General features: G+C 37.7%; 2 long non-coding RNA genes across 2 annotated transcripts; both read left to right on the forward strand.

Annotated features, from left to right (window-relative positions):
* The first annotated feature begins 427 nt into the window (after positions 1-427).
* Positions 428-2,744, forward strand: LOC140756657 (uncharacterized). Its single transcript, XR_012103908.1, has 3 exons — positions 428-555; positions 1,547-1,664; positions 2,568-2,744. It is a non-coding gene; the product is annotated as an uncharacterized LOC140756657 (long non-coding RNA).
* Positions 2,745-10,794: 8,050 nt separating this feature from the next.
* Positions 10,795-16,836, forward strand: LOC140756630 (uncharacterized). The gene is made up of 5 exons (XR_012103906.1): positions 10,795-10,809; positions 12,298-12,410; positions 14,996-15,129; positions 15,796-15,913; positions 16,663-16,836. It is a non-coding gene; the product is annotated as an uncharacterized LOC140756630 (long non-coding RNA).
* Positions 16,837-25,082: the final 8,246 nt, after the last annotated feature.

Here is a 25,082-nt window from a genome sequence, read left to right on the forward strand (position 1 = left end):
TTCCTAAAGATTTAAGGATTTTAACATATGAGGTGTCGTTGGATTCTAAAGAAAATCAAACTCAAAATCAAATCAAACTGAAAATCAGTTGCCGTGGTTCACCGCGGTGAGGCTGAGTGTGGACCCTTTTGTTAAATTTTACTGCAGCAATGTTCTGATTTTAAAGTTATGTTTACTGTTATTTATGTCACATAATTTTGTAGTATTTTTTACAGATAAATATTTCTTTCTATCTTTCTAAAGTGTAGGAATGACATAGGCTATATTTTTAAGCAGTTTCGTTTTTGTTTTTATAAAAATTCTGTTAATAATATTACATTTTTCTTAACGCTTAAACAATGACTAAAGTCTAGCGGTAATTCACAGGCACTATATAATTATGCAGGTTATCTGATTTCCTTCCTCATAATCTATATTATGTAACAATAACATGTAAAACTAGTATTCAATACGATGCACATACACAATAGTATAAAACTGCGCGCGCGCATGTTTTCGTACAGATACGTCCTACACAAGGCCAAGTGCAATACATCAAGATGAAGATATTTTTCTGTAAGTATCTTATTTTATATATACAGTGGAACCTAACGATAAAGTAGACGTGTTTTCTTATAATATAGGAGTAGCAGACGAGGATGCAGTCCACCTGATGGTAAGTGGCTACTGCCGCCCATGGACATCTGTAATCAACTCTAGGTTGGATTAGATAATCCTACCTGAGGTCGGCCACAGAGGCGACGCTACTCCTGAGGACTAAGCTGGAACGCCTCGGAAAAGTATGTCTCCCTTACCACACACTTCAAACAAAAATACAGCAGCGCTTAACACTGCAGTTAAGTTGCTGTTATGAGGCAGAAATAGATGTGGCGGTGGTGCCGCTGGAGTCGAACCACAAAGGGTTCTATCACCTTCATGAGTGCACGAGGTATGGGCGAATTTGTGCGACTGTGTGGCTAGGAGGTACAGCATGTAGTTTACGGTTCCAGTTTCGATAGTAATTATTCTGCGTGAAGAATTGAGCTAGCTCGTTATGCAGGTCTGTCGCATTGATTAAACCTCGGACATTTTGCACGCAGTTATTAAATGTATGTTTGCTCTCCTAGTCGTAAGGGAGTTACGTTTACTAAGAAAAATAACTCTCAATATCATCATCATCAACCCATTATTGTCCCACTGCTGGGAACGGGTCCTCTCAGACTGATGAGGATTAGACCATAGTCCACCGCGCAGGCCAAGTGCGTATTGGTAGACTTCACATACCTTTGGGATTTTGCACATAATTTCGAAAAATCAGAGGTGCGTGCCTGGGTTTTGAACCTCGGACCTCTTGATCGAGAGGACGAGTTAACCCCTAGGCTTTAATATGAACTGTCAAGACATACTTGTGTTAAATCCTCAGATAAGAAAACTTACTGACTCGTTTGACAAGTCCAAGTTACTGTTATATTTAACTTTAACGAAAATTTTAACCGGGCTTTCGATGCAACCCATGATTCATGTATCATTCTAATTAACAATAAATAAATAACGTCATGTTTTCCAGTGTTCGCCATCATCGTGGCCATCGTAATGGCGGTGCGTGGGCAACGCGGCTGCCCATGTACTTTGGAGTACGCGCCTGTGTGTGGAGTCAGCGGAATAACCTACGGCAATAAATGCGCGTGTGTGTCTTATATTTCACGTAGTTAATAAGTAGAGACCGCGCCAAACTTCTAGTCCGCTCTTAATATAGAAACGAGTCGCGTCGCAACAGCAAGGTGTAGATTAGCGGGACGAAGACAGTGCGGGAACCCCTCGGCACCCTCTGCCGGCTTTTGCCCACGAGTACATAGGTACATCAGTGTGCCATTACTGTTGCTACGAAGTATATACTTGTAGTTGTGTTCATCCGCTTTGGTTCTGTGACTACACCTGCGCGCAACAACTTCAGAGCGGAATAGAAGTTTGTGCGCGGATCATACCCACCTATGTAAATTGTCGATTACAACCGAAGAAATTCGTCATTCACTATTTTCTTTAAAAATAGAAGTAACGAGCATGCAGTACAATTAAGTATGTGATCACTGCTCTCCACAGTCCATAGGCAGAAGTGACCATTTATCATCAAGGACGACAATTTACTATTACTTTAATGGAAAAATCGAAAATACCTATATGGTTACACCCATTCTTTAATCCGTTTAAATGACGACTGCATGCTTCGTTGCTATTTCTATAATATAATAATAGAGGGTCATGTACCTACCATCAATCCGATGGTAAGTGGCTACTGTTGCCAATATACATCTGTGATCAACCCCGGATAAATAAATAAATAAATAAAGTAAGATCAGTCACTGGCGGTAAATCGGCCGGTCGCAGATGCGCCGCTACCCCTAAGGACTAAGCTGGAACGCCTCGGAAAACTATGCATCCCTTATCACACTCTTCAAACCAGAACCCAGCAGCGCTTGACAGTGTTTTTATTGTGTAGAAATAGATGTGACGCTGGTGCCATCGCTTCAACCACAAACGGTTCTACCACCTCAGAATATGGTGAAATTAAAGATTGAACGTATTTACAGGTTGAAGTGTGCTGGTGACCGTCTAAAACATGTTGGCAGCTGTTAACATTATGAAAAACCGATACAGGAGAAGAGATTTTAAATAATCAACACAAATGCCATGAAATGGATGTTTTCGAAAAGTTTAGCTATTAAAATTCATTAAAAAAATGAATAAAAATTATGTTTTCCTTATAAATATTTGTTTTATTATTTTTTATATTACAGCATATTGTAATATGTATATTTTTTATAATATCGTCATCTTTTACCATCAGCCCTATGTTAAGTGGTTACTGCTTTCCATGGACATCTGTAACTACAACCAGATAAAATTGGATATTGTATGGATTCTTGCCTGAAGATGGCTACATATGAGTTACTACCCCTGAGTACTAAGTTGGAATGCTTCGGATAATGTCTCGTATGTCTTAAAATTGCTGTCATAGGGCAGAAATAGATGTGGCGGTGCCTCCGGAGAAGTCACAGATGGTGCTACCACCTTCAAAAAGTATTGACAATATTTTGTATTTTTTTATAATTGGCATAGGACTAGCAGACGAGCATGTCCACCTGATGGTAGGTGGCTACAGCCGCCCATGGACATCTGTAATCAATCCTAGGTAGGATGACATACTCCTACCGGAGGTCAGCCACAGATGCGCCGCTACCCTTGAGGACTAAGCTGGAACGCCTCGGAAAAGTATGTCTCCCTTAGTACACTCTTCAAACCAGAACACTTAACTTAGCTTAGCAGCGCTTAACACTGCTGTTATGAGGCATAAATAGGTGTGGCGGTGGTGCCGCCGGAGTCGAACCACATAGGGTTCTACCACCTTCAAAAATTGGCCTGAAGTTGACCACAGATTAGTTGCTACGCCTGAAGACTAAATTGGAATATCTCGGAAATGCCTCGTATGTCTTCCGAATCATTCCATTCAAAGCGTAGCACAGCAGCGGTTAACATTGCATAACATAGGACAGAAATAAATGTGGCAGTGCCTGTGGAGAACTCACAAAGGCTTCTACCACCTTCAAAAACTATTGATGAGCTTTTCTATTATCGAAAAAAATAGGGAACATTCAAATTCATAATGTTTGCCCCATATGTCAGTAGGCAGTACTGATCACTGAGCAAGAATAAATTGACGTAAAAGTGGTAGTCTAAATACCGTCATTTTTAGGGCAAAACCTGAACTATATCACTAAGGTTCCGCCGTCTGTCCGTCTGTTTGTCTGTCACTGGGCTCCATCACCTGAATCATAACGACCCGCGTGGCGGAGCGGTCACCATACCGGTCTGACGCGCAAAGGGTCCGGGTTTGATCCCCGGCCAGACAGATATCTAAATGATGAATTAAGATTTCTGTTTCTGGGTCTAGGTGTTTGTGTATTTGTCTATGTGTGTGTCCATGGCATCCACGACACAGGGAATCCTAGTGTGGAGCTGTGAGTGTAGAAACCGTTATAATCGCTAGACACTTGATTTTTTCACAGAGTATGTATATTGATGGCCGCTATAACAAAAAGTACTCGCAGTACGACTTGCATGTGTAATAAGTCAGTACAGTACTAATGTCACTTTTGATATCTGGAATTGACTAATTTAGAAACCGTTGTGGCCCCTCACCATTTGATGAACTGCGTGCTCATTTTCAATCTATATACTCGTATTATAAAAAAACTAGGAATCATTATAAAAACAAAAATGAGGGCCTAGAATTATAACCAATGATTAATTTTGCAATTTAGACGAATCCAATCATACCGCACGTGTTAAAATCTGACAAGCATTTTTGTGCGGGAGGGCTTGCCAGAGAAAGGAACATATACATATACATATTTTTTATATTTGAGCCTAACGATAAAGCAGACGCGCTACCTGATGGAAAGTAGTCAACGTCGCCTATGGACATTTGCAACACCAGAGGAGTCGCCAATGCATACGCTCGATAAACACTTCATGTCAATTACATAAAATAAATATTTATAAACTTGTGCAGCGAAGGAATAATAACTAAGAATATTCTGATTTCCTTCCTTAAAATATGTTTTATATTTATGTAACACAAGGCGGAAAAAATGGATTAAACATGATGCACTTGCGAGACGGTATAAAAACTGCGCGCTCGCATATTTTCATACAAACTCTACAAGAGAAAGGCCAAGATGAGAATACTTTTCTGTGAGTGTCTCCATTAATACTATAAATTATTTTGAAGTGAAAACTTCTTGAGCGGCGTTGTGCACTTTTTGTGTTGGGTGAAAAATGTTAAACTTGCGTCAGGACACGTGACCTGTACCCTTAGTATGAGTTTTTTATTTATTTAAAAAAATATTGCATCACCTCTAAGAAGAAATGTACAAAAGGGCAAACATAGTGCCTGATGGCATTTTCTACCAGTCAACCCTGGGTGGATGAAGAGAATTTGCAGCAGTTCTTCCAGCCCTTCATTTTCAATCAGCGCCCCTAGCGGACTGTATCAGAACTGATTGGAAATGTATGGGAAATACGTAAACAAATACAAAAACACTCATTGTTGACAAAACGTAAAAACTCATACCAAGGGTACAGTAGGACTACCATGAGTTTACAAAAGTATTACTCGCTAGCGACTGCGTAAAATAAATGTATGAAAAATTGTACAGCGCCTCTGGTGGTTACTCGTAGAACTAAAATCCGTAGTGACGTAACTCGATACGTAAAAAACCTATCGAAATCAAATCGCTAGCGAGTGTCATTATGATCTATTGCCATACAAATTCGGTCCCATGAGTCATTAATTTGACAGACGTTGTCAAGAAATACCGTAACGATAGTAGTTATGTTATTCACTAGCAAAATGACAATAGTTTTCTATTTACCATTTCTATAGTGGCGTTTCTATGCCAACTCATGGTAATGCTACAGATCGAACATTCGTAAAACTGTCACGTTTGTGTACGATAGCGCAATAAATGAATATTGTATTTTACCACATAAATGATAGTACTTTAATATTGATAATTAAAGCAATTCGTGCGAAATTATTCCCTAACTAATCCAAAATATCAAAATACACAACGTTAATATTCAAGTTTTCTTTTTTACCGGCACTCCCGGAGTGGAAGCCGTTGTTTGTTTTTACTAATTATTTTTTTTCTGTTTATTAACTTTATATACTGTTGAATATGGATCTCATCCCACAATTGAAGATGTTATAACCTCCCTTCTTTGGGCAGTCGGTTAAAAATTCTTGGTGGAACGCCGTCATTGTTATATCCGTATTGTAATGTTTCATAAAGTTTTTGATGTGAAACATCTAGAGCCGCACGTAAAACCGATTTCTGGCGTGGCGACGCATGCCGTGGCGACGTCGCCACGCTATACGATGGTATATATATACAGTCTATATGCAGTAGTGTGTACGGTGTGGCGACGCGTTGCCATGCGCAAAAATCGTAATATTTTATTTTATCATTATGACATATTTAGTTCCTATCACAATATGTTCTTTTCTGCATATTACTTTTACAAAATAATGTCGATGTTTCACATCTGCCAGGCGTGCCGTGACGGCTCACATTGTTTATTACGTCGGATCTTCGCATATCGTAATAACAACTTTGATATATTTATTGGCGATATTTTGATCCTATTACATGAATCGTGGTCACGGCGAAATTGCATTGATAAGAACTAGATTATTTTATCCACCCTACGTCTAGTTCGTATCATATTCTTATTTAGTCTACCACGACCCAGGGCTACGAGTCCTACCTGCGAAAGGTTACAGATGCAATGCTACCCTTTGCTGCTTTGAAGGTGGTAGAACCCTGTGTGGGTCGACTCCGGCGGCACCAACGCCACACCTATTTCTGCCTCATAACAATATTGTGAAGCATTACTGTGATCTGGTTTGAAAGGAGTGGTAAGGAAGATATAATTTTCCTAAGCAATCCACCTTATTCCTTAGGGGTACCTCGCGCATATATGAAATGAAATGAAATGAAATATATGAAATTATGGCCGAGCTCAGGTAGAAAACTAATCTTATTTGGGTTAGGTTACAGATGTCAATGGGCGGCAGTAGCCAATTATCATCAGGTGGACTGCATGCTTGTCTGCTACTTTTATATTATAAAATAACCCCTTAGAATAATATTATTCGCGGACATTATATTTTAAGTAATAATTCAACAACTTATAACTTTAAAATTTGGAACTTACTACCGTAATAATATAACATAAAAAATGTATAACTTAATGGTTCATTCTTCCCCAGTGTTCACCATCCTCGCAGTTATAATGGCGGTGAGTGGGCAAACCAAACCGCGTATGAACCCAAGACCGCGCGCCTGTAAGGGGTGTACCTGGAGTCACCGACGGCAATAGGTATGTGTTTTGCTAGTTCCGTATCCAAAGGGTAAAAACGGAACTCTGTTACTAAGACTTGACTTTTGACGGTGGTACAACCATTTGTATTAGTTCGACTCCGGCGGCACCACCGGCACACCTATTACTGCCTCATAGCAGCAGCGTTACGCACTGCTGTGTTCTGTTTGAAGGGTGTGGTACGGCAGACATATTTTTCCAAGGCGTTCCAGTTTAGTCAACAGGAGTAGCGGCGCATCTGTGGCCGACCTCAGGTAGGTATATCTAATCCTATCTGGGGTTCATTAGAGATATCCATGAGCGGCAGTAACTACTTACTATCAGGTGGACTGCATGCACGTCTGCTATTCCTATATTATAAAAAAGACTCCGTTGTCTGTCCGTCTGTCGCAGGGCTCTATCTCCTGAACCGTATTACAAGCCATACAGTCAGAAGGACAGAAAGCGGAGGCTTAGTAAAAGGCTTTTTACTTGGGTATGTAACCCTAATAACTAATACACTATACCCAGTTCAAAAATCTTCATTTTTAAAATATTTTAAATACAAAAGTAAGTATGCTTAAATTATCTAATTATTTCATTCGTTTTATTTCAGGTTGACACGGATGACTCTTTAAAACATGCTGACATTAAGATTCAGAAATACCAAAATAAAGAATACAATTTAACACAAATGGCACGAAATGGACAATTATTTAGAAGTGATTAAAATTTATTATGTAAATCGACAATTATATTATTTGTTTTATTGCGTAATTTGTTTTATTTTAAAAAAGCATGTATTCAAATCCTCCAATTACAATCAGCGTCATCACTCTTTAAACTAGAGTATATTAGCTGTACACAAGTGTTGTAAGATAGAAATGAATAAATGGAATAGCAAACGAATATGAGTGGACACTGCCACCAATTGCATTTGTAGCTCGACCACTCCCACGGCACACCACGGCACAGGCGGCTCCCACGGCACAGGGTACCTTTTGAAGGTTTCCCCATCGTAACCAAAAAAAAAGCTCTATACCTACTCTACATTTTTTATACTGTGGGAGTAGCGGACGAGCATGCAGTCCACCTGATGGTAAGTGGCTACTACCGCCCAAGGATATCTGTAATCAACCCCAGATAGGATTAGATATTACTACCTGAGAGCGACCACAAATGTGCCGCTACCCCTAAGGACTAGCTGGAACGCCTCCAAAGAGTATGTCTCCCTTACCACACCCTTCAAACCAGAACGCAGCAGCGCTTAACGCTGCTGTTATGAGGCAGAATAACATACCTATTATATATACTCTGTATAATGTTTCTATCTAAGGTCGATTACAAAAGAATAGTTTTATCTATTTAATAGTGGTTGTTGGTTAAAGTGACTGTAAAAAAATGGTCGAACACTATTTAATAGCGTCTGCATCGATAAAGTCGCGTAAACAATCGACCGTTGACAGATGTTTGGAATCAATTCAAATTTGCGTCGTCCAAGCAACCAATTAGTCGCCCAAAAGACCGCGGAAATCTTTTACTTAGTAGCTTAAAAGATAAGCTGATAGATTTTTTTTTTATTTTTTTTTATAATATAAGATTAGCAGACGAGCATGCAGTCCACCTGATGGTAAGTGGCTACTGCCGCCCATGGACATCTGTAATCAACCCCAGATTGATTGGATTAGGTATTCCTACCTGAGGTCGGCCACAGATGCGCCGCTACCCCTGAGGACTAAGTTGGAACGCCTCGGAAAAGTCTGTCTCCCTTACCACACCCTTCAAACCGGAACACAGCAGCGCCTAACACTTCTGTCATTAGGTAGAAATAGGTGTGGCGGTGGTGCCGCCGGAGTCGAACCACAAAGGGTTCTACCACCTTCAACAATACATAAATGTCGTTCAAGCATGAGCGATATATTACCATAGATACGTACAATCAGCTCCAAAAGTCGATGAACATATTAAGTTTTCATTTAAATAGCTATACACCCAAGCGTTCATAAGTAGCTAATCACAACTGACACCATAATTAGATAAACGTCGTAAAGTTTAAAAAGTAGATGAACACTACAGTGTTAACAGTAGCTAAACAGTGTCATATCAAAAAGTGACGTAAGCTATTTGCACATACCGTTGTTTAGATACTTTTGACGCTTTACAATGTTCATTTAATTATGATATTTTTCTATTTATGAACGCTTAGGTGTATATATATTTTTGTAATCTTCATCTGTTCATCTACTTCTAGAGCTGACTGTACATACTCGTGCAGTCAATCGAACTAATCACTTGCTCGTAATTATCCGGTTACCTTCCTCATAATCTGTATTACATTATATTGTATTATTATATTGTAATCAAGGAAAACAAGGATTTTATGATTAATAGCAGTTAGATCACTTATCCGAAGGTATAAAGGCTGCGCTGCGCATATTTTCATACAAATTTATCCAACGCAAGGCCAAGTTTAACACGTCAGAATGAAGATATTTTTCTGTGAGTATCCTCATTAATTTTATTTATTTTACATAATATTAATTGTAACTTGATCAATACTTACTTAACATATCGCTCATTTGTAGACATTAAGTTGACGCACAACTTTAAAATAGAATTTCAAATAACAAACATACCACCTATTTCTGCCTAATAACAGCAGTGTATAAATCTGCCGTGTTATGATTTGAAGGGTGTGGTAAGGGAGACATACTTTTCCGAGGCGTTCCAGCTTAGTCCTCAGGGGTAGCGGCGCATCTGTGGCCGACCTCAAGTAGGAATATCTAAGTCCACCTGATGGTGAGTAGCTACTGCCTCCCATGGACATCTGTAACTAAACGCAGATAGATTAAAATTCCTACTTGAAGTCGGCCACAGATGCGCCAAAGCCTCTGAGGACTAAGCTACGTAACGTTAAAGTATGTCTCCCTTATATCACTAAGGTTCCGCCGTCTGTCCGTCTGTTCGTCTGTCACTGGGCTCTATCACCTGAATCATAACGACCCGCGTGGCGGAGCGGTCACCATACCGGTCTGACGCGCAAAGGGTCCGGGTTTGATCCCCGGCCAGACAGATATCTAAATGATGAATTAAGATTTCTGTTTCTGGGTCTAGGTGTTTGTGTATTTGTCTATGTGTGTGTCCATGGCATCCACGACACAGGGAATCCTAGTGTGGGGCTGTGAGTGTAGAAACCGTTAGAATCGCTAGACACTTGATTTTTTCACAGAGTATGTATATTGATGGCCGCTATAACAAAAACTACTCGTAGTACGACTTGCATGTGTAATAAGTCAGTACAGTACTAATGTCACTTTTGATATCTGGAATTGACTAATTTATAAACCGTTGTGGCCCCTCACCATTTGATAACCTGCGTGCTCATTTGCAATCTATATACTTATTATAAAAACTAGGAATTATTATAAAAACAAAAATGAGGGCCTAGAATTATAACCCATGATTAATTTAGCAATTTAGACGAATCCAATCATACCGCACGTGTTAAAATCTGACAAGCATTTTTGGCGGGAGGGCTTGCCAGAGAAAGAGACATATACATATACATATTTTTTATATTTGAGCCTAACGATAAAGCAGACGTGCTACCTGATGGATAGTCAACGTCGCCTATGGACATTTGCAACACCAGAGGAGTCGCCAATGCATACGCTCGATAAACACTTCATGTCAATTACATAAAATAAATATTTACAAACTTGTGCAGCGAAGGAATAATAACTAAGAATATTCTGATTTCCTTCCTTAAAATATGTTTTATATTTACGTAACACAACGCGGAAAAAATGGATTAAACATGATGCACTTGCGAGACGGTATAAAAACTGCGCGCTCGCATGTTTTCATACAAACTCTACAAGAGCAAGGCCAAGATGAGAATATTTTTCTGTGAGTGTCTCCATTAATACTTTAAATTATTTTTGAAGTAAAAACTTCTTTAGCGGCGTTATGCACTATTTGTGTTGGGTGAAAAATGTTAAACTTGCGTCAGGACACGTGACGTGTACCCTTAGTATGAGTTATTTATTTATTTAAAAAAATATTGCATCACCTCTAAGAAGAAATGTACAAAAGGGCAAACATAATGCCTGATGGCATTTTCTTCCAGTCAACCCTGGGTGGATGAAGAGAATTTGCAGCAGTTCTTCCAGCCCTTCATTTTCAATCAGCGCCCCTAGCGGACTGTGTTAGAACTGATTGAAAATGTATGGGAAATACGTAAACAAATACAAAAGCACTCATTTTTGACAAAATGTAAAAACTCATACTAAGGGTACTGATCGAACATTCGTAAAACTGTCACGTTTGTGTACGATAGCGCAATAAATGAATATTGTATTTTTCCACATAAATGATAGTACTTTAATATTGATAATTAAAGCAATTCGTGCAAAATTATTCCCTAACTAATCCAAAATATCAAAATGCACAACGTTAATATTCAAGTTTTCTCTTCTACCGGCACTCCCGGAGTGCAACACAACGTTGTTTGTTTTTACTTATTATTTTTTTTTCTGTTTATTAACTTTATATACTGTTGAATATGGATCTCATCCCACAATTGTAGGCGTTATAACCTCTCTTATTTGGGCAGTCAGTTAAAAATTCTTGGTGGAACGCCGTCATAGTTATATCAGCATTGTAATGTTTCATAAAGTTTTTTATTACGTCGGATCTTCGCATATCGTAATAACAATTTTGATATTTTTATTGGCGATATTTTGATCCTATTACATGAATCGTGGTCACGGCGAAATTGCATTGATAAGAACTAGATTATTTTATCCACCCTACGTCTAGTTCGTAGTGGTAGACTAAATAAGAATATGATAATATTCTTATTTAGTCTACCACGACCCAGGGCTACGAGTCCTACCTGCGAAAGGTTACAGATGCAATGCTACCCTTTGCTGCTTTGAAGGTGGTAGAACCCTTCGTGGGTCGACTCCAGCGGCACCAACGCCACACCTATTTCTGCCTCATAACAATAATGTGAAGCATTACTGTGATCTGGTTTGAAAGGAGTGGTAAGGAAGATATACTTTTCCTAAGCAATCCACCTTATTCCTTAGGGGTACCTCGCGCATATATGAAATGAAATGAAATATATGAAATTATGGCCGAGTTCAGGTAGAAAACTAATCTTATTTGGGTTAGGTTACAGATGTCAATGGGCGGCAGTACCCAATTATCATCAGGTGGACTGCATGCTTGTCTGCTACTTTTATATTATAAAATAACCCCTTAGAATAATATTATTCGCGGACATTATATTTTAAGTAATAATTTAACAACTTATAACTTTAAAATTTGGAACTTACTACCGTAATAATATAACATAAAAAATATATAACTTAATGGTTCATTCTTCCCCAGTGTTCACCATCATCCTCGCAGTTATGATGGCGGTGAGTGGGCAAACCAAACCGCGTATGAACCCAAGACCGCGCGCCTGTAAGGGGTGTACTTGGAGTCACCGACGGCAATAGGTATACCCATGTGTTTTGTTAGTTCCGTATCCAAAGGGTAAAAACGGAACTCTGTTACTAAGACTTGACTTTTGACGGTGGTACAACCATTTGTAGTTCGACTCCGGCAGCACCACCGGCACACCTATTACTGCCTCATAGCAGCAGCGTTAAGCACTGCTGTGTTCTGTTTGAAGGGTGTGGTAAGGCAGACATATTTTTCCAAGGCGTTCCAGTTTAGTCAACAGGAGTAGCGGCGCATCTGTGGCCGACCTCAGGTAGGTATATCTAATCCTATCTGGGGTTAATTAGAGATATCCATGTGCGGCAGTAACTACTTACTATCAGGTGGACTGCATGCACGTCTGCTATTCCTTTATTATATTATAAAAAAGACTCCGTTGTCTGTCCGTCTGTCACAGGGCTCTATCTCCTGAACCGTATAACAAGCCATACTGTCAGAAGGACAGAAAGCGGAGGCTTAGTAAAAGGCTTTTTACTTGGGTATGTAACCCTAATAACTAATACACTATATCCCAGTACAAAAATCTTCATTTTTAAAATATTTTAAATACAAAAGTAAGTATGCTTAAATTATCTAATGATTTCACTCGTTTTATTTCAGGTTGAATATCACGGATGACTCTTTAAAACATGCTGCCATTAAGATTCAGAAATACCAAAATAAAGAATACAATTTAACACAAATGGCACGAAATGGACAATTATTTAGAAGTGATTAAAATTTATTATGTAAATCGACAATTATATTATTTGTTTTATTGCGTAATTTGTTTTATTTTACTGAAAGCATGTATTCAAATCCTCCAATTACAATCAGCGTCATCACTCTTAAAACTAGAGTATATTAGCTGTACACAAGTGTTGTAAGATAAACGCTTTCTACACTCACAGCCCCACACTAGGATTCCCTGTATCGTGGGTGCCATGGACACACACATAGACAAATACACAAACACCCAGACTCAGAAACAGAAATCTAAATTCATCATTTAGATATCCGTCTGGCCGGGGATCGAACCCGGGACCCTCTGCGTGTCAGACCGGTATGGTGACCGCTCCGCCACGCGGGTCGTCAAATGATAAATAGAATAGAAGATAGAAATGAATAAATGGAATAGCAAACGAATATGAGTGGACACTGCCACCAATTGCATTTGTAGCTCTACCACTCCCACGGCACACCACGGCACAGGGTACCTTTTGAAGGTTTCCCCATCGTAACCAAAAAAAAAAGCTCTATAGTACATACCTACTCTACATTTTTTATACTATAGGAGTAGCGGACGAGCATGCAGTCCACCTGATGGTAAGTGGCTTCTACCGCCCAAGGATATCTGTAATCAACCCCAGATAGGATTAGATATTACTACCTGAGAGCGACCACAAATGTGCCGCTACCCCTAAGGACTAAGCTGGAACGCCTCCAAAGAGTATGTCTTCCCTACTACACCCTTCAAACCAGAACGCAGCAGCGCTTAACGCTGCTGTTATGAGGCAGAATAACATATCTATTATATATACTCTGTATAATGGTTATATCTAAGGTCGATTACAAAAGAATAGTTTTATCTATTTAATAGTGGTTCTTGGTTAAAGTGACTGTAAAAAAATGGTCGAACACTATTTAATAGCGTCTGCATCGATAAAGTCGCGTAAACAATCGACCGTTGACAGATGTTTGGAACCAAATCAAATATGCGTCGTCCAAGCAACCAATTAGTCGCCCAAAAGACCGCGGAAATCTTTTGCTTAGTAGCTTAAAAGATAGCTGATAGAATTTTTTTTTTATTTTTTTTTATAATATAAGAGTAGCAGACGACCATACAGTCCACCTGATGGTAAGTGGCTACTGCCGCCCATGGACATCTGTAATCAACCCCAGATTGATTGGATTAGGTATTCCTACCTGAGCTCGGCCACAGATGCGCCGCTACCCCTGAGGACTAAGCTGGAACGCCTCGGAAAAGTCTGTCTCCCTTACCACACCCTTCAAACCGGAACACAGCAGCGCCTAACACTGCTGTTATTAGGTAGAAATAGGTGTGGCGGTGGTGCCGCCGGAGTCGAACCACAAAGGGTTCTACCACCTTCAACATACATAAATGTATACATAAATGTCGTTCAAGCATGAGCGATATCTTACCATTGATACGTACAATCAGCTCCAAAAGTCGATGAACATATTAAGTTTTCATAAATAGCTATACACCCAAACGTTCATAAGTAGCTAATCACAACTAACACCATAATTAGATAAACGTCGTAAAGTTTAAAAAGTAGATGAACACTACAGTGTTAAAAGTAGCTGAACAGTGCCATATCAAAAAATGATGTAAGCTATTTGCACATATCGTTGTTTAGATACTTTTGACGCTTTACAATGTTCATTTAATTATGATATTTTTCTATTTATGAACGCTTAGGTGTATATATATTTTTGTAATCTTCATCTGTTCATCTACTTCTAGAGCTGACTGTACATACTCGTGCAGTCAATCGAACTAATCACTTGCTCGTAATTATCCGGTTACCTTCCTCATAATCTGTATTACATTATATTGTATTATTATATTGTAATCAAGGAAAACAAGGATTTTATGATTAATAGCAGTTAGATCACTTATCCGAAGGTATAAAGGCTGCGCTGCGCATATTTTCATACAAATTTATCCAACGCAAGGCCAAGTTTAACACGTCAGAATGAAGATATTTTTCTGTGAGTATCCTCATTAATTTTATTTATTTTACATAATATTAATTGTAACTTGATCAATACTTACTTAACATATCGCTCATTTGTAGACATTAAGTTGACGCACAACTTTAAAATAGAATTTCAAATAACAAACATACCACCTATTTCTGCCTAATAACAGCAGTGTATAAATCTGCCGTGTTATGATTTGAAGGGTGTGGTAAGGGAGACATACTTTTCCGAGGCGTTCCAGCTTAGTCCTCAGGGGTAGCGGCGCATCTGTGGCCGACCTCAAGTAGGAATATCTAAGTCCACCTGATGGTGAGTAGCTACTGCCTCCCATGGACATCTGTAACTAAACGCAGATAGATTAAAATTCCTACTTGAAGTCGGCCACAGATGCGCCAAAGCCTCTGAGGACTAAGCTACGTAACGTTAAAGTATGTCTCCCTTACCACACCCTTCAAACCAGAACACAGTAGCGTTTAACACTACTGTTATGAGTCAGAAATAATATGTGGCGGTGGTGCCACCGGAGTCGACCCACAAAAAATTCTACCACCTTCAACCAGTGATCTATGGTTAGAAGAACTCCTCGAAATCGTCAATACGATTTATAAATAATTAACCAATAACTTAATATTTTAAATCATTATTTGTATAACATTATGTGTCATGTTTCTCCAGTGTTCGCCATCATCTTCGCCATCGTGATGGCGGTGAGTGGGCAAGATAACTGCGCCTGTACCAGAGAGTTCGCGCCTGTGTGCGGTGTCAGTGGTATAACCTACGCTAACATATGCAGGTGTGTGTTTTGTTTTATTTGAAGTGACAACTTCTTTAGTAGCGTTGTTTTTTTGTGATGGGTAAAAATGTTATACTTGCGTCAGAATCACGCGTCGTGATCGAAAATTCGTAAGACGGCAAAGCAAACTACATAAGTCAAGATGTCATCCGGTGTCAGCATAGAAAACATGTGTTAATGGGTGTCAGTTTATTTTTTTATTTATTGTATTTTATTACTTTAGGTTTCGAAATTATTCACTTTTATCGGCACTTCCGAAGTGCAACCCCTTGATTTTTTCTTTTAATAAAGAAGTATTAAATGGACATAAAGTTCATCAGAGAGTAAGTGGTTACTGCCACTCAGGGACCTCTGTCATCATCTCTAAAACATATAACATATAGGATTAGAGTCGTACCTAAGGTCGGCCACAGATGCGTTGCTATTCTTGAGGACTAAGTTGGAACGCCTCGGATAAGTATGTGCCCCTTACCACAACCTTTAATACAGCAGCCAATAAACCTTATCCACTGAATTTTTTTATTAACTTTTTTTATAATATGGTGGTAACAAACGATCATGCACCTGATAATAAATGGCTACTGCCGCCCACGGACGTTTACGATAAACCCCACATAATTATTTTTATTAATTATAATAAACGGGAAATGGTTCTAATTAGTAAATAAATAAATAATAAAAAAAATGCAAAAAAATCAGTACAAAATTGTACCAACTTCAATTAAAGAATTTACTTACTTTCGTTTCAGAATGAACTGCGCCGGTGACCTATTAGGACATACTGGCAAATGTTAAGATTCTCAGATACCGAAATGGAGACTATAATTAGACACATTGGCCTGAAATGGACTACGATATAGAAGTAATTAGATGTTAAAATTCGCTTTATAAATTAATAACAAATAAATATAATTGGTCTAAAATTTTCGTTTTATTGGTTATATACTTTTTTAATTCAATATAACAGTAGCAGACGAGAATGCAGTCGACCTGTTGTTGTCTATGGACATCTGTAATCAACCCCAGATAGTATTAGATATTCCTATCTGAGGTCGGCCACAGATGCGCCGCTACCCCTGAAGACTAAGCGGGAATGTCTCGGAAAAGTAAATATGTCTCCCTTACCACACCACACCACCACAACCACACCCTTCAAACCATAACACAGTAGCACTTAACACTGATGTTATTAGGTAGAAATAGGTGTGGCGGTGGTGTCTTCGCAGTCGAACTTGGTTCGAAAATGGTTCTACCACCTACAAAAATATAAAACTAATTATTACATGTTGCTCATATCCCAAAGGGTTCTAACTTATTCCTTTAACATAGTTCACGTTTCCTCTTGTCTTAAAATCACGTTGTACTAGCACAAGCGTTACCGGGGGACTTACTTGTAACATCTGAATATTCATTATTAACATAATATGTATGCTCAGGTTGAACTGCCGGTAAATTCCTTTACATATACATTGTGTAAAAAACACCACACTATAAAAACGATCGAATGGTAAATTATGATCACTAATACTTAAGGACAGTGTCGATTCAATAACATAATCATTTTTAGGATTCCGTACCCAAGCGGTTATAACGTAATCCTATTACTAAGCCTCTTCACACTGTCTGTCTGTCACAGGTCTCTATCTCCTAAACCGTAATAGATATATACTTGAATTTACAGAATATATTTAAGGGTGTCCGCTACAAATACTAAAATTAAAAAAGTTGAAAATAAATGGAGGTCGCCATATAGGAAACTATAATTTTTGATGTTTGTCACGTTTTTATCTATTGTCCTGTAATAAGTGACAGACAATACATTTACTTCAAGGGCTTTTATAATAAAAAATACAAAAAATAAAAATATGAACATTTTAGTGGTGCGGAAATACACACAATGAACGTTATAGGGCCTGACGCAGATCCCTGGGGCACACCAACAATAATGAGCTTTGTGTGTGAACAGCTAACCCCTTGAAAACATTTTCGTGCAAAATAAAAAGTCTTTGGACCATAAATCTTACACTCGAAGCGTATCTGACAAAATATTATTATATCCAGCTTTCCAAAATGCCGTACATTTTTAATGCAAATATGTCACAAATGAATTACGTCGGTACACCAGTGTTTTGTTAGCTTCAAGCTTTGCATACTAAATGTTATAAATTACATTTTTGGACATCTACGAATATAAGAGGAATACATTTTGGATATAAATTATGACAAAATTGCTTTTTCCTTACTTGGTTTATCTAAAGATGATTAAAGTTTACTATGAAACCAACTTATATTGTTATGCGAGTGAGTGGGATTAGATTTGGGTTTGAAAATAAAGTAATACCTGATATAGTCCGCCTAAAACTACTAGTCCGCTCTGAATATAGAAATTAATCGCGTCGCCATAGCAAGTTGTATGACAACACCTGCTCGCAACAACTTCAGAGCGGACTAGAATTTTGGTGCGTACTATACTAATTTGCTACCTCTAGGGTATTAATTATAATCTGAGATGTACCTCAGATTACAATTATCAGAATGACGAGGGTTCTCGACACAAGTTAAGCTCGTATTGGTAGAAGTTAATTTCTGAAAATCACCGAATAAGCAATTAATGTCTTATATCCACAGATTTCAAAGCAGTAGTAGCCTAGTGGATACTTACTAGTCCTTAATTTTGAAAAGTTATGCGCGTATAAGTAATTAATTTTTACTTCCTAACTGTAAAAAAACTCATGCCTAAAAGTTTAAAAAAAAATCATCATTTCTCTAATTTTCAGAAGAAACCCGTGACCAACAGTGATGGGTTGATGATGATGACGACAAATAAAAATATGTCTATATTTAAAAAGTTCTAGTTCTTTATTAGTAAAACTAAAAATATTTAGTATTCCGTTATTACACCACCATCAACCCTTACAGATTCTTGGTAAAGAATGAAGCCTGCCTTCAATTTATTATAATATTCGCCAAATAAGAAATTCTTGGGAAACCTACTTAAGGTATTTATTACTTGTACGATCATAGAACGGCCTGAATATAGCAAAAGCTGAAAGCATGTTCAATGTAGGGTAGTGAAAGAAACAGAAAACATTTATAATAGCACTTGAGAAAGACGATACACATCAGAAGAGATTCGAAGTTACCGTTTTTCTTATAATATAGGAGTAGCAGCGAGCCGTAATAAATCTCAGACAGGATTAGATATTCCTACCTGAGGCTTACAGATGCGCCGCTACCCCTGAGGACTAAGCTGGAACGCCTCGGAAAACTACGACTCCATTATCACACCCTTCAAAGTAGACTTAATCAGCGCTTAACGCTGCTGTTATGAGGCAGAAATAGGTGTGGCGATGGTGCCATCGGAGTCGAACCACAAAGGGTCGAAAATTTTTAAAGGTGGTAAACCTTTAAAATTTTCCGATTTTGTGTGTGTCCGTGGCACCCACGATACAGGCAACCCTAGTGAAGGGCTGTGAGTGTAGAAAATGTTTGTATCATGTTAAAAAACATGATACATAGGTTTTCAAAGTGGGTGACAGCCCTGACAGATGTAAATCGTCCTTTCTGCAAAGAGGTGAGGATTACAAACGAGCCTGCATTGCGTGCTCGCGCTCATATATCTTCACGTGGACTAACACAATCTGAATACACACCACCTAGTCGAAAATAAGCCTTACCTTCCCCTGATAGGAATGGAATCACTACAACAAGAAGTAACGTTAGTTTCTGAAGTTTTTATTTATGTGCCATTCATGATGGTGGAGTTTTATCGCCTTAGAAACACGTAACTTATGTGATGTATGTTATGGAAATCGACACATGCATTTAAGCTCATTATCAACCCATTACTGTCCCACTGCTGGGCGCGGGTCTCCCTCAGAATGAGAAGGATTAGGTCATAGTCCATCGCGCTGGCCATTTCACATACCTTTGAAAATTATTTTTTTAAGATTTCCCAGGTATGCAGGTTTCCTCACTATGTTTTCCTTAACCGTTTAAGCAAGTGGTAATTGGTTTCTAATACGCACATAACTTTGCAGAATCAGAGGTGCTTGCCTGGGATTTGAACCTCGGTTCTTGGTTATCACTGCTTTTTTACAAAATAAGGTATTAAAAGTTATTTTAGCGTTCTAACCACTTAGTATATAACATACTACGTGTTCTTCCATCGTATAGAAATATTCCCACTAAAGTATTGTAACACGTCCGTGTAAATGTATTCCGCTCAATTCATCAATTACCTGATTTACCTGCCGACGTCACGCTTGTCTCATGTTAAGAGCTTTGCATAAATAATTGCTTGAGAATATCACGAGTCATTTGCTGCTTCGTCTTCCATTTTGCATAAAGGGTTTCACAAATCCTGTATTTGGGATTGAAATGTTGTCATTTTTACATTTCCTGTTTCCATTTAAAATATTAATAAAGGAACACGTATCACAAATTGCTACGCATTCTAAGATCCTAAAAATCATTGCTAGTTATTCAATATCTTAAGAAATATGCGATTTTTACTAACAGTTATTCGAATTTATATTTTTGGCGATATAATTTCTAGCATTGGTCTCTAGTGGTATCGTAGATTGCCCCACTGAAAGCAGACTTCATGATGAAATTGTTAAAGATACCAATGAAGCTGATATAGTTAAGAATTTTGTATCAAAATTCGTAAAATGAAGAAACCAATTTAGAAGAAAACAATTTAAGGTTTTAAGAAAGTGGTGACTGATGATTTGACCAAGCGGTAATATTGTAGGCATATAGCATACAGCGTTTTAATTTAACAAAAATATGGCACAAAATATTCCGAAAACAATATAAACGATCCATGTAGTAAAACAATTTGTACTAAAACTCTTTTAACATCAGCACAGGGAGTAATATTCATTAATCACACTTTGTTCAAAGTATTCGAGGAAAAATGTGCAAAAAATTCTGACAGTGCTATGTGGCGCTCGAACAAACATCATAGAAAAGGGTATGGAAAAATTGTCCCACTATGCAAAATATTTAAAATATTTTTCTGGAATAACCTTTTTAACTTGAAATACCCAGAATCAACAATACACATAAATTTCAATCCCTTAAAAGTCCTCACTTTTTCCTACTTTAGTTAGTTAACTATTGGTATTTATATTATTAACAATTAATTCCTTAATGATAAATGAATCTTTGTAACTCGAAGCAATTTGAATAATGTTACTAATTTTCTTTTTATCATTTGTCATGTAATACTTCTCGTCAAAAACAAGGCCATTTTAAAAACGCTTTTATTAGCTTGACCTGTATGTATGTAATGGAATAGTTGAACACAATTTTCACCCATTTTTAACTATCCGATTAATTTTTAAATGTTGATTAATTACCAAGAACCGATGACAATACACGATTTTAATATTTTTATCCCATTTACCTCATCAGTATTGTCAGGAATCAGGATTAACGATTTTCCTTGAGCGATTTTAGCGTGGTTTTTAGTACATAAATTCGTCCCCTAATAACACTAGTGTTTTACTCAGATTACACTTACAGCTACTCTTAACGCTACTAACACTTACCTCATGCTTGTGGTCCTTCTTCATGGACCCTCCATGGCCTCCTGTACTCTGTACTGTGTTCATCTTGAATTTTCGTCTTACACTATTTCAAACACATCACCCAATGTAACAACTTTCAATGTTACCGTTATTTTTACCAACTTCACAATTGACTTCGGTTTTTTTAAGTGCAATATTTTTTTATTGATTTCGTCTGACTTTCTTTCTCACTTTAATTTTTGATTTCAATGTCCATGATATTTGAAAATTGTATTTGAATAATTTCCACGTCACACTTTTTAAATCTTTTAAAATTTATAAGATTTTTTCAATTCCATAAAAACTTGATGTTTCACGTTACGTTTAAGTTGCCTGTCTTGTTTTGTCTTTTTTACTTCAACTTTAACTTTGTTACTTCACTCTTAGTCCTAACTTCCTCTACTTTTAAATGGACATTTCTCGCTACTGTAGGCACTGTTTAAGTCAACTTTACAGCACTTAGGATTATAACTTCAGCATTTTTTGCATGACCCTTATAATTCTGTTGGATTTAAACGTTCGTTTGACAATAATAATTATTATTCTTCTTTTCTTTTTTTTTTGGAGAGTTTTATATTTTAAGAAATATAAATTATTTAAGTCTTATTTAGATATTGGGCTGATAATAGTTTTCCTTAATCTTTCTTGACTTAAAAACATCGGAGGCTTGAAAATATTTGAAACCAAAAACAATAAAAAGTTGTGTATCCAATATTGTGTTCCTTTGATTGAAGGTCCTACTCCCAAGTTTTTAAATTAACGTTTTATACAAATCTGAAATGATAGCATCTTTCTAACTAATCTTAATTAAAATAAAGATCACATCGCAAAAAAAGATTGTGGCTCTGGTAGCATTGAAACCGGCGACAAATTTATATTACATTAATTTGTATAGATAATACAATTGAAACAAATACAAATGATTTTACGATAGTAGAATATTTGTGTCATTAGATTTCATAAGTAAATTACATTGGACTGGTACCTTTAAACTAAGTCCCGTAGTTATAGTTAATGGGGCTATAAACTCGTGATTAAAACCGTACATAGCGTAACATATAACATCCTTTGAACATATTTATACAGCTATTCAAGTGATGTATAGCATCAATTTGGTTCTAACAGGCCGTTAGTTTAAGAACCGGCGGCATGATGTGCGATACAGTATTTGTTGTAATATATGACTCTAGACATACTAAACTGGCCAACATTTGTGTCGACTCTGTGTCATGGTAGAATTATTCAATGTTGGTCTGATTTGAACTATATAAAACAAATTGAAGTTTTAACTCAGTCCTCTGGATTAATCTTTAAAGGCGGTAAAATTTATAATTTGAATCCATCGGCTGCACCGTCTTTGTCTGCCAAACAACAGCAGTATTAAGCGCTTCTGTGCCGTGTATTGTATTATGAGGTTCTAAATACATTCCTTACCATACTTTTTAAAACTCATTAAAATCGTTTTCTATTTTTAAACACAAAAACCTAAAAATGTGGTTCACGTCGCGTTAAGCCAATTAGATTAGATCAGGCCCGTGTGTGTCCACGGGCCTGATCTAATCTAATTTTAACTTGAAACATAGTTGCAATTCTTTATTGTTTTACTACTAGGTACTAATTTCTCTTCACTATTATTCTCTGGCACTTTACCTGGCTTCAATGCGGATTGATAGACATTTACAAACCGCTCATAAGGCCCCTGGCGCCTTAACGACTACTATTCAAAAGCAACAGGGACTGACGATTTAACGTGCTCCGCATCGCAGAAGCAAATGAAAATGAAGACACTATTGGTCGGCCATTTATTTTCAAATCCGATGTTGCTTAGCTTTGTAGATCGATTGCGAAGTTCACATTTTCTTAAATCACACATTTCTTTGTTTTATTTTAGTATTCACAAAATACCTTTTTTTGGTATTTTTACAATGTTGGAATAGGCATAATGTGAAACGTAAGATGGGAAAAACTCTATTACAGAACCGTCAGTCTCCTGTCTGCGTTGTGAAATAAAACGTTCGCGATTTAACAAGTAGAGAGTGCATTCGATTTTATTTATTACTTTCTTTTGCCAAGATCGGCATGTAGGTAGAAATTGTATTCCAATTCAATTCAATTCAATTGTTTGAGATATTGATCTGCTAAATCATAATAGTAACGAATATGAGTATCATCAATTTCCATGGTTAATTTTTTTGGTAAACCTTCGACCGGTGCCGTGGGAGCGACAGAGTTATGTGGGATCCTTACCGCAATAAAATCCCTAGGTGGCCGTCCTCGGCATTGCGTAAAGGACTCCTAGATCTCCAGAGGAACGCTTAGCGCGTTGTCCCGTCGAGCTGCGCCCTGGTGAGCATGACGCTCGCCATATCGTCTGGTGTACACGACGGACAAGTCAGATATAACTCTAATCTTATTTAAGGTTTATTACAGAATATATTCAGTCCATATTCAGGCGTAATCATTTACCATCAGGTGGACTGCACGCTCGTTTGCTGCTTCTATATCATAAAATAAATAAAAGTTGTTAATCTGAAGTAATTAATTCAAATCTATCTATTATATGCTCCTTCGATAGTACCATTTCTTAAAATAAGAGAAAATACATTCTTTGATATAGCAGTAGGTTATAGTATCTATATTTAAATAAATCTGTGGTTGAGTTTATTTATCATACATTTTTCAATCCCATTAGATTACCCTGCCACGTCCGTTCACGTCAACGTCATAACGCATTAAGTTCGCCACAGTACACGCGCCTGGTCACAGGGTGTTGTAATAAATAATAAACAATTTAATTAAACGTTTTGCATAATTGGACAGTGCGCCTTTCATTATATCACTGTGACGGGACACGTTTTTTTTATAAAATAGGAGTAGCAGACGAGCATGCAGTTCTCCTAATGGTAAGTTGCTACTGCCGCGCATGGACATTTGTAATCAACCCCAGATCGGATTAGAGATATTCCTAGCTGAGGTCGCCCACAGGTGCACCGCTACCCCTGAGTAGTAAGCTCGGAAACGCCTAGGAAAAGTATGTCTTCCTTCAAACCAGAATACAGATGTTAAACGCTAACACTACTGTTAATAGGCAGAAACAGGTGTGGCGGTGGTGCCGCCAGTCGAACCAGAAAGGGTTCTACCACCTTCAAATCACGTGATAGTAATACGCGTTCCGAGGTCCTGAAGAATTTGGTTAAGTCGAGATGCTTTCACGAGGCCTTGAAACTTAGTCTTCAATAATCGCAATGCAGTTATAGCCAACCTCTTTCAAATCTATGGTAAATAAAACTATTATCGAATTTGGAATTGATTACAGATTTACATTGGCAGCAGTGTCTTCTTACCATCAGGTAGAATCCATGTTTGTTTGTTTCGTGATTTTTATAAAAAACAATAACATTTATTGCTGTTTTACTACACGAAAATACGAATTTGAACATGACACAAAACCTATCAAAGTTGCGTGACTGGTAACAAAATGGTTTATGTAAATCTTGGCATTCCCTGCGGTCGTGCTAATCCATTTGTTTATATGTCACGGGACAAAGGCTGCGGAATGGCTTGTCAAAGGATTAACCTTTGGCCGAATGTTA

This window comes from Epargyreus clarus, unplaced genomic scaffold, assembly GCF_041222505.1.
Source record: "Epargyreus clarus isolate Ecla_fem2 unplaced genomic scaffold, WU_Ecla_fem_2.2 ptg000035l, whole genome shotgun sequence".
Taxonomy (NCBI): Eukaryota; Metazoa; Arthropoda; class Insecta; order Lepidoptera; family Hesperiidae; genus Epargyreus; species Epargyreus clarus.